The sequence below is a fragment of the Ursus arctos genome, unplaced genomic scaffold, assembly GCF_023065955.2.
Source record: "Ursus arctos isolate Adak ecotype North America unplaced genomic scaffold, UrsArc2.0 scaffold_16, whole genome shotgun sequence".
NCBI lineage: Eukaryota > Metazoa > Chordata > Mammalia > Carnivora > Ursidae > Ursus > Ursus arctos.
The window spans coordinates 30022355-30032363 of record NW_026622830.1 but is presented as its reverse complement, the minus strand read 5'-3'; the positions used below and the strand labels follow the sequence as shown (position 1 = coordinate 30032363).

Here is a 10009-nt window from a genome sequence, read left to right as displayed (position 1 = left end):
CCTTCATGCATCAGTGGTCAACTCTGGATTGGGTAGAGGGCTGTAGAGATTTTGGTTGGGTCTTTCACATGTCTGGGGGGCCTTGGTTGGGACAGCTGGGTTGCCTTGGCTCTGGGGCATGAGATCTCTCACCTCCCAGCAGGCTCGCTCAGACTTACTCACATGGCAGAGTAATGTCCCAGTGGAGAGAATAGAAGAATGCAAGCCTTCTTCGGGTCAGGCTCTGAAAAGGTACAGTGTGACTTCTGCTACATTCTATTGGCCAAAGCAATGGTGTCAATCCAGATTCAAGGTGGGGAAGTAGGCTCCCCCTTTTTTGTGGGAGGAACGGCCGAGTGTTTGCAGGGAGGGGAACAACTGACTGTTTTGGCAATCCATCACTACTTTCTGGGTCATGTCAACATACCAAGCCCTTGAAATGGAGACGCTGAGTGGAGGGTAGGTCCCTGAAGTGTTACTTAGCAGGAGGGTCCCCAAAGTGTAGCTGCTTGGGCCCCAGAGCCTCCCTGCAGTTTATGAAACAGTTCTTCGAGTTGTAACATAGAGCTTCTTCTACCTTCCTGGTGTGTCCGGAGGGCCGAGTTCGGGGCAGAGTTGAGTGACAACTTCATCTTCCTTCTGGCGACTAAAACTTTGTTACTGTACCAAACCAAACATGGTTTTTTCTTTCCTTAGAATGAAAATGATCTCCCAGGAGGACCTTTTTTCGCCTCCCAAGCAAATAGATTTCCAGCCAGCCCACCATGCGAGTGTGTCAGACATGTCCAGATATATTGGGGTCCCAGTGGCAGACCTCGCTTAGTCTTCTTTATTTCTCTAGAAAGATATTAGATATTCTTTTGTAGCTTCTCACCTCCTGGATAGCAGAGGGGAAACATGGAGTCTGAGGCAGTAACTCAAACAGTCTCTGGTCTCTTTGGAGAATTCCCAAGTTCTTCCTGTGGTGGCATGCAAGGTGATGCCTCTGGGTCTCCCCTAGGCCTCCCTGCAGAAAGTCTGCTCCGGACCATCCCTTGAAAGCAGAATGTTGAGGGATGATAGCCCCACTCCTGAGTGTGTGGCTACTGATGCCTGCGGCCAGTGTACCTCACGGACTGGGTGCTCCGTGCTCCTTCAGAGCTCTGCAGAGCTCCCTGACCTCCCCGACGACGTGAACCAATGTTCCCTCAGCAGAGTCTCCATCATGTCCTCCTGTCAGCCCCTGACCTAGCCTCCAGGGTCCACTTGCCCCTCTCCACGCTGGGTCTTAGAGCGGCTGGTTTGTGTGTCACCTCATGCACAATGACTCATCCCACCTCAAATGACAAAGGCAGCGGCTCCTGCTTTTCTGCCTCAGACGTTTCCTTGAGGCCAAAGAAGTCCACACAACCAGGAAGTAAGAAGTAAGCTTTCTTGGGAGTCCCCTCCGCTGGTGGGACACGAGATAAATGCCCCAGCCCCCTGACAGAGAGGACAGTTCTGAGGCACATTTTATACAGTTCCTCAAAAGGGCCCCAGCGAAATGGAGCCTCCGCTGTACGCCCTTTATTAGCTTCTCCTCCCACCCTGTCTCACCTCCCTGCTTTCTGGGATCAACTCCAAGTAAGTGACCTGCACCCAGGTCCTTATTTCAGGTTCTGTTTTTGAGAGAACTCAGACGAAGACAGGCCCTATGAAAAGCCTGGGACTCACAAGTTAGCCTCCTTCTGAGGCCCCTGATCCTCGGGAGCAGGCGGGACTTCCGCATCATGGCTGTGCCATACACGACTTACAGGTGACTCCAGAGACTAAATCCAGGCCCTACTCTGTACAACCATGGTGATCCACTAAGTTGACTTTAAAGAGGCTGCCCCCTCTCCTAGGTCAGCGCCTGAGAAAGCGGAGAAGGAGGTAGGCAACCCATGCGGCAATCTCCTCAGAACTTCCCCTGACCCAGGGACATACCTCCTCCCTCCGGTCAAAGGTCATCATCAGGGAAGATGCAACCTTTCCTTCAGACTGTCTGTCTCCTGCTTCTTCCTCTCTTCTCCCAGAATCCACTGGGAACACGAGAGTGGGCTTTGGGCCTCCATTTCTTCTCTGCATACCTTCCTTCTCCCCAGGCATGTGGTAGAGCTCTAATTTAGTGGCAGAGCCTGCCTCTTGTGGTGTTCTATGGAGACATAAGTAATTGGGAAAATTATTTTCTCTCTGGCCATGCTTGACATTCCTGCCATGGCTATGCTCAAGAGATGAGGGAAGTTGACTTTGAGACTCTGAGTCAGTCAGTGGCTTCCTCACTCTCTAAACTTGTACTGTCCCAATAGGGTGGCCACAGGCCACATGTGGCTGTGGAGCACTGAATCATAGCTAGTCCTACTGAAGAACTACCTTTTAAGTTCATTTAATCTTAATTAAGATTTAAATGTAAAAACAGATACACTCAATTCAGTTATTGGGTAAATTTAAAGTATGTCTGGAACAACTTGGGTATGTGAATCGATATTTTCAGATAGAAATTTTATAAAACCTAAATGCAGATCAAGTATTCTTGATGAAAATGTAACGTCTGACTTGAGATGTGCTACAGTGGAAATACACACCCAATTTCAGCCTCAGTACACGAATAGAATGCAGAATACCTCGGGAGTCATGGACTTTATATTGCTTACATGTTGAAGTGGAAATATTTTGAATACATTGGGTTAAATAAAATATATTATTAAAATTAATTTCACTTTTTTTTAAAGATTTTATTTATTTATGTGACAGAGAGACAGCCAGCGAGAGAGGGAACACAGCAGGGGAGTGGGAGAGGAAGAGGCAGGCTCCCAGCGGAGGAGCCTGATGTGGGGCTCGATCCCAGGACGCCGGGATCACGCCCTGAGCCGAAGGCAGCCGCCCAACGACTGCGCTACCCAGGCGCCCCTTTTTTACTATTTGTAACGTAGCCAGAAAGTTCGAATTGCACCTGTGGCTTGCACTGTATTCCTGTTGGAGAACCGGTTCTAGACAATGCTTACCTGCTGCTTCCCTCAAGCCATGTGCCTCTCAGGTCAGTCCCCAGGGGTGGGTGGTGGCAAAATAAGATGGTTTTGAGGGTGGGCTTTCATGTATCATTTTAATATTTGCAAAGTATTAAACCTGTTACAGATGTATTGTCCCTACATCCCCTGGAAGGATAAGAACCTTTTCCTTTCTCTTCTGTAGCTTCTGTATGGGGAAATTGATGAAAAGAAAGATGTTTTCTGGCATCTTGAATTAATCAATTTATTCACCAAGATGGAAAATAGAAGTAGAGGGGAATGGATTCTGTTTTTTTTTTTTTTTTTTTTAAGATTTTAGAGAGAGAGAAAGAGAGAGAGAGAGTTGGGGGGGCAGAGGGAGAGGGAGAGCGAGAGAATCTCCAGTGCACTCCCTGCTGGGTGTGGAACCCAACAGGGCTTGATTCCAGGATCCTGAGATGATGACCTCAGCCGAAACCAAGAGTCTGACGCTTAACCAACAAGTCCACCAAGGGGACTGGATTCTGTTTTAAACAGGACCTACGGGCAGGGTGCTTGGCAGCCCAGTTTGTACAAGAGGAGTCCCCTACCCCAGTTTATTGGTCATAGGATGGTCACCTGACCCAAGCTGGGCCAATGAGCTGCTCTCTTGGGAGACTGGAGTAGAGACTAAGGGATTCCAGCTCCACCTGGCTAGTGTCTTCAAAAGGGGAGCTCCAACCCCCAGTGAATTGGAAATGGGGGCCACCCTTTGTCATGTGTCTGGGGCGTAGGGAAGGCCAACCTGTGATGCAAGGGAAGACCTGGCCCCTCAGAGAAGACTTCCTGGGTTACTGGAAGCCCTCCAGGCTCTGGATTTGCCTCTTACTGAGCTCTCCCTGCAGTTCTGACCTCAAGGTCATAGAGAAAACAGCATGTCCTCAGAATACATCCCCCTGATGGTGTTCATGTTACCTGCAAAGGAAAGAAGCTTACCAATGCAGAGTAGCGGCTGACGGGTAGGGGGAATATTAATGGGAGAGCTTTGTGTTTATAGGTCAAGGGGGAAGTACAAGTAGATCATTTTTTTCTTACAAAAAAATGCTGATTAGTGGCCTCCTTGTTCCAGGGTAGCTGACACAGTTTTCAGCACCACCCTACAGCTGCATTTTGGGTTCAAAGGCTTTTGTGGCTGGGCTGAGAGGCACATCACCATTTATAACATTGTTTCTAAGGGATACACATTCCAAGATCCAAACAATGAATTTAGTAAAGAATGTTTGGCTTTTAGGAGGGATGAGCAGAGCCGGCTGTACCCTGGGGGTTGGCTACCCATTAACCATTAGGCTTGCTTTAGACTTGGAGACTCGCCCTGCAGGGTTGGGGCATATATTGCGCGGGTGAGGGGGGGGATTATGATAAGAGGAAGGCAATAGATAAGGGGCCCCGCAGCTGGGGTGCTCCAAGCCTTCCTCTGCACTGAGAGCCCCTGGAGTCCAGGAGTGGATGAGAGAGGGAGGTGAGAGGTGGACAAAGAAACTTGGCTTCCTTCACTCACGGTCACGTCTGCCCACCCGCCTGTCGAAGGGGGCTTGCTTAGCCTCTGCTCAGCTCAAACCCTTTTTGTAATAAGGCGCGGTGTTAGAAAATGAATCCCACGTCTTCTGCCTGGGGAATCCGGGGCGCTCGAGGTGGGCTCTGCGGGGCAGCGTGACTGTTCCTTGGGAGTGGCTGTCACAGCGCGGGGCGAGCCAAGGGGCTTGGGCCAAGACTCCATCCGGCTTGAAGAGGGCAGCGGCGAATGGGGTGAGGGGAGCCAGTCCATCCTCTCCACCCCTGCACTCCTACCCCCTCCCCGCCCCCCCCCCCCCCCCCCAGCCCGGAAGAAGCGCTGGCAGCCGGAGCCCTGACTTGCAGGAGGGGAAGCAGGGGACGCGCAGCCCCAGCATTGTCTGGGAGGGAGGGGAGAAGCTCCGCCCCCCAGGAGGAGGGGAGGGGAGGATCGGGGAAAGGGAGAGAGGGCGGGAGACCAGGGGAGGAAGAAAGGCGAGGGAAGAGGGGCGGGGGAGAGATGGAGAGCTAGAGAAAGACGGGGAGAGAGGCCGATCGGACGCGGTAGGGAAGGATAAAGGCAAGGGGGCGGGAGAGAGGGCGGGAGGGGCGGAGGGGAGGCGAGGAGGGCGGGGCGCCCGACCCCCAATCGCGCGGCCGCCGCCTGCTCTGCCCGACTGAATTTGAGTCGGGCCCGCCGCTCGCTGACCCAGGCGGGGGCTGGAGCACCCCCCCCGCTCCGAGGCACCCCCACTTTCCAACTCCGCGGGTGATGCAGCAGGCTCAAGACGCAGGCAAGGTTCGGGGCGCGGGGCCCCGGGCGCGGGATGAGGGGCGCAAGGTGCCGGGCGCGGGCCGGTCCTCTCTCCCCTGCCTCCCTCCAGCCTCGCCGAAAGTTTTCCCGCGGTGTTCCCAGCCCGGTCCAGGTCAGCGCCTCAGTCCTCCCCTGCCCTGGTCTCCTCTCTGCTCCCGGGGCCGCTGGCGGTTCCCGGGCGTGCGGACCCCCCGGGGGCCGCGTAGGAGCCAGCCCCTGCGCGCCCAGCTTCTGGCAGGAGAAAGTTGCGGCTCCAAGCTCGTCTTCCCTCTGCGACCCCTGGGGGGCCTACCTCCCCTCCGCGCCAAGGGCGGCGACAGGAAGGCGCCCCCGCCCCATCCCCGGGGTTCCCGGGACTCCCTGGCGAGCTGGGGCCGGGCAGCAGGTGCAGGGATGGGAGGCCCGGACAGCGCTGGGGAATACCCGACCCCAGCCTGGTCCCCATCTTCTCTGCCCAACGGACGGTCCCCCAGAGGCGGGTTCCAGCACCCTGCGCGGGCAGGCGGCGCGCCCGAGGCCCCTTCGGAAGGGCGCAGGGGCGCGGGGGCCCTTGGTCCTCGTGGCACTTCCCTTTGCGGTCTCCCCGCCCGCCTTCCGAGCTAGTGCTGAGGTCGTTGGGGACCTCAGCTTTGCGTCCTCTCTCGCCTGAGGGGGGCAGGTTCCCTGGGCCACCCAGCCACTTCTGCATTTGGGGCGCCTGCTTTGCATTCAGCTCTTAAACTGGGCGAACCCTGGGGACAGCACGGAGCGGCGCGGTGGCCCGCCAGGGCGACGGAGGGCTCCATCTTACTGTGGGGCTCTCTGTGGGTCCCGGGCTGTTCCCAGCACCTCTGCCCCTCAGTGACAGCAGGAGCTGAGCGCCTCCGTTCTCAGGGCCGCAAGTACTTTATCCCCAGGTGTCCGGAAGCCGGGTTCTCCCAGAGGACAGAGGCCGTGACTCGTGCGGGCCGGGTTTATAGTAAGTACCTTAATGGGATGAATGAAAATGTGAACCAGTGAGCGGCCAAATAGCAATTAATCCCAGAGTGGAACTCTGTTCCTGCCACGGATCTTGACACAATGGGAGGAAAGAATTAGAAACAATGATGCTTTTAAACAGCTGGGATTCAGATCCAGGGGCCTTCTTTCCAGAGCATCTGGAAGAGGAATCTGCGGTTGGATTTTTTTTTTTTAATTTATCAATCTACACTTATTTACTGGGAACTTTTTCTTTTTTTTTCTTTCTTTTTTTTTAATTAATGATTTTTTATTATATTATGTTAGTCACCATACAGTACATCCCCGGTTTCCGAGGTAAAGTTCGATGATTCATTAGTTGCGTATAACACCCAGTGCACCATGCAATACGTGCCCTCCTTACTACCCATCACCAGCCTATCCCATTCCCCCACCCCCCTCCCCTCTGAGGCCCTCAGTTTGTTTCTCAGAGTCCATAGTCTCTCATGTTTCATTCCCTCTTCTGATTACCCCCCCTTTCTTTATCCCTTTCTTCCCCTACCGATCTTCCTAGTTCTTATGTTCCATAGATGAGAGAAATCATATGATAATTGTCTTTCTCTGCTTGACTTATTTCACTTAGCATTATTTACTGGGAACTTTTTCTGCAGGTGTTCTGAGGAATTCAAGAAACTTCTCATGGCTAAGATACATTGGGTTTTTTGAGAGAGGTGGGTTTTTTTCTGTTTTTCTGGGGGTTTTTGTTTTTTTGTTTTTTTAACTCGTGTCCAAATGCCGTGTCCCAGGGACTAAGCGTGGAGTCAGCCTGGGCGGTGCGCACTTGGGATCAGAGACCCTGGAGTGGGGTGGTGAGTGTGGGTACCAGCTGGGCTTTCTTCTCTGGACGCCGCCGTCTGGGAGCTGCTGTAGTCCCCGGGTCATGACAGGCTAAAAGAAGGACAGGGAGCCGGAGATGCTGCCCGCCTGGGCACCTGGGGGTGTGGGCTGGCACAGTCGGGGATTCTCCGTGCTGGGGAGGCTGGGCGGTGAGTCCTGCCCCTGCCTTCAGAAGACAGGAGAGCAGGGGTGGCATATTGGGAGACAGGATAATCTAGCTGGGGTGCAGCCGAGATGTACCCCAAGTGCCTTGCCCTCATTTTTGTGCTGTTGAAATCTAGTTAGAATGAGGGGCATCTTCAGGGAGCCTGGCTGAAAGGAGGCCAGGTGACCTGGGACCCCCAGGCATGTCCCCCTCCAGGGGAAGGTGGGGGGGGCGGGGAGAGGGGGTGCCCTCTGCACCCGACTGCGTGGACCAGGGCATGCTTACCTGTGCCTCGGGTGGCAGCATCCCCACCTTCGTGAGGGGCGTTCTCATCCTGTCCCTGGGGCTCCAGAGCCCCCCTCTCTGCATTTCTACACAGCTTCTGTTTGGGGCTGCGGGCCCTCTTTCGGTTGGTGTTCTCTTAGAGGTCCGTTAGCAGTGGTAGATGCCCTACACCTGTTTTCTGACCCTCGAGCCTTCCTCTTCTCAGCTGCACTGTCCTACCCGGGACCTTTCAGTCATCCACTGGTTTTGTTTTGATTTCTTGGTCTGTTTCCTGGAGCCCCGGAGCCAAGCTTCGTGTCTGCCTTCTGTGCGTGAGCTGCTTAGGAATGGCCAAGAGACTTGGCTGGAGAGGTGCCCAGGACCGCACATCCGGGCACCTCTGCTGGAGTGCCGATGGCTGTCCCACAGCACAAAAGAACGCTGGCCTGATTATTGCCTTCAGTCCTCCCTAGGATACTCGGGCCGCAAGTGTCCTCCCTGGGAGGGGGTTTACAGGCAGGGCCCCATTGCCAGAGAATCCTGCTGGGAGACCAGGAAAGGGACTGGGACTTACCCATGTCTCCTTCTCTCCCCCAGGGCGAGAAACCGGGCAGGTCTCAGCAGTGTGCTCTGAGCAGAACAAGCCGTCCAGTCTCTGTCTTCAAGACAGAGCTGCTGAGAGCTGCTACCGCTGGGTTGCTAAAACTAGGGCAGCCGTGTCCTTCTGCCAGCTCCGTTTCTCCCACCACTCCGTACAGTAGGGTCCAGTGATTTACCCTAATGACACACTGTCCTATTTAGACACCTCCCTGCCTCTCCAGAAGAATTTTAAGTGAGTCCTTAAGGTGGGGTAAGCTCCTGCAGCCCTGTGATTGCTGGTTCCATTTCTTCGGCCGGCTTGTGGGTTCCCATGGAGGGTGTGTGTGTGTGACGATGGAGGGAGAGGGCAGGGCAGGAGGCACAGGGGAAGCAGGGCACCGTAAACAGGGACATCCTCCAGACTTGGCCAGCTGGGTGTCCAGAGGGTCATTTTTGATCATTCCTGGGATGACAGGCAGATCCGGAGCCTATAATCACCGGCTGATGCAGCTGCTTGGGATGACAGCTCGAGGCTGGAGGACTCCTGCCCACGCCAGCTGTGGCTGATTCAGAGAGGGGAACCTTATGCAGAAGACGAGGGCAGGGAAGGGCTCTTGGCTAATTCCCGTGGGATGAGCAAAGTGACTTCGGAGGGCTCTTCCTATTCAGCCCATTGATAAAACTTGGCAGAAAGGTACTTGCGCTGTCCTTGGACATCTCAACCCAAAGTGATTTGGCAAAGTAGGTTTTTTTCACCAGCATGGCACGTTCCCCGTAGTTGGCACTCCGTTAAGGGTTTGATTAACCGCTCCTTTCTAAGAGTAATGCCGAGAATTGGATTTGGAGTTTTCATGGCATTTTACCACTTCCGGCCGCACGATATTGGGCAATGTAGTAGATGCCGCCAGCATCCTTCCCGTGCGTGTTCCCTTGACCTCAACCAGTGACCGATGAGAGAAGGCGTATAAATACCCCAGCTCCCTCACTTCTCTGCTGGGGTGGCGTGGGGACACGTGCTATGCTGTCAGAGTTGCCTTGTAACTGGCTCCCTGCACGGGCTGCTGTCCTTTCCCTACTTCACTTTCCAGCCCCCTTCCATTTGCACTCGGATCCTTGTTTCAGGGTCAACTTCTGGGGAAAACCAACCTAGGATAAGCTTTAGGCTGCAGTGAAACAGTCATGTAAAGTCTCTGAGCCTCAGTTTCCCCAACTGTAAGATGGCAGTTACGACTCTCTCACGGTGATATTGTGATGTGCGTTCGGATGGGAGCCTGGCACACAGCAAACATTCAGGCACCCATGTGCTGCTCATAAGCTAGAAGGGGCCATGGCGGATTTGGGAGCAGGTATCATGATGGCCCGTGAATGGCCAGTTACGATGCTTTGGAGAGAGGCTATCCTTCGGCTAGGTGAGGAAACAGAGTACCCCTGCTCATGGCTGTCACATCCGGGCCGTGGCCCATGATAAAAGCTGAACAACTGACTGGGTGCCATGGGCCACCCTGGAGTTCTGCTGTGGTCCCTCCCGCTAGCAAAGGGGAATTCAGGAGATAGTGGCCCAGCCCCCTTCTGCCTTCCTAGTATGGCGGCTTCTCCTCATGACACAGGCGTGGTGTGTCCCCCGAGGAGGCCAGGGCTGTGGGAGGGAGGGGCTGGTTTCGTATGGAAAGGAGAGTCCCTACTTTCCTGAACTGCTAGGCAATGCCACGGACACCCAAGTCAGAGCCAAGAAAAGTGCACGTGGCGAAAGGGACTTTTGTATGGCACAATTCAACACCCCTGCTGTGATTTTCCTCACAGAGCTCTGTTGACGGTCCTCCCGAGGGAGTCCCTGACTCAGCAATTGCACTGGTAGGAAATCTTATCCTAAGGATATAATTG

General features: G+C 54.3%; 1 protein-coding gene across 11 annotated transcripts in view; it reads left to right on the top strand.

Moving 5' to 3' along the window:
* The first annotated feature begins 4974 nt into the window (after nt 1-4974).
* The window catches only part of RASSF2 (Ras association domain family member 2), a 44997-nt gene continuing 39962 nt past the window's right edge, over nt 4975-10009 (top strand). The window contains exons 1-3 of one of the 11 annotated variants that reach the window (XM_044385708.3): nt 5123-5292; nt 6204-6265; nt 6915-6974. The gene's annotated coding sequence lies outside the window, so the exon portion shown is untranslated. Of the gene's footprint in view, nt 5058-5120; nt 6266-6914; nt 6975-10009 lie in introns of those variants that run through there. The other 10 variants (XM_057312653.1, XM_044385707.3, XM_057312650.1 and 7 more) reach the window with 10 other exon arrangements.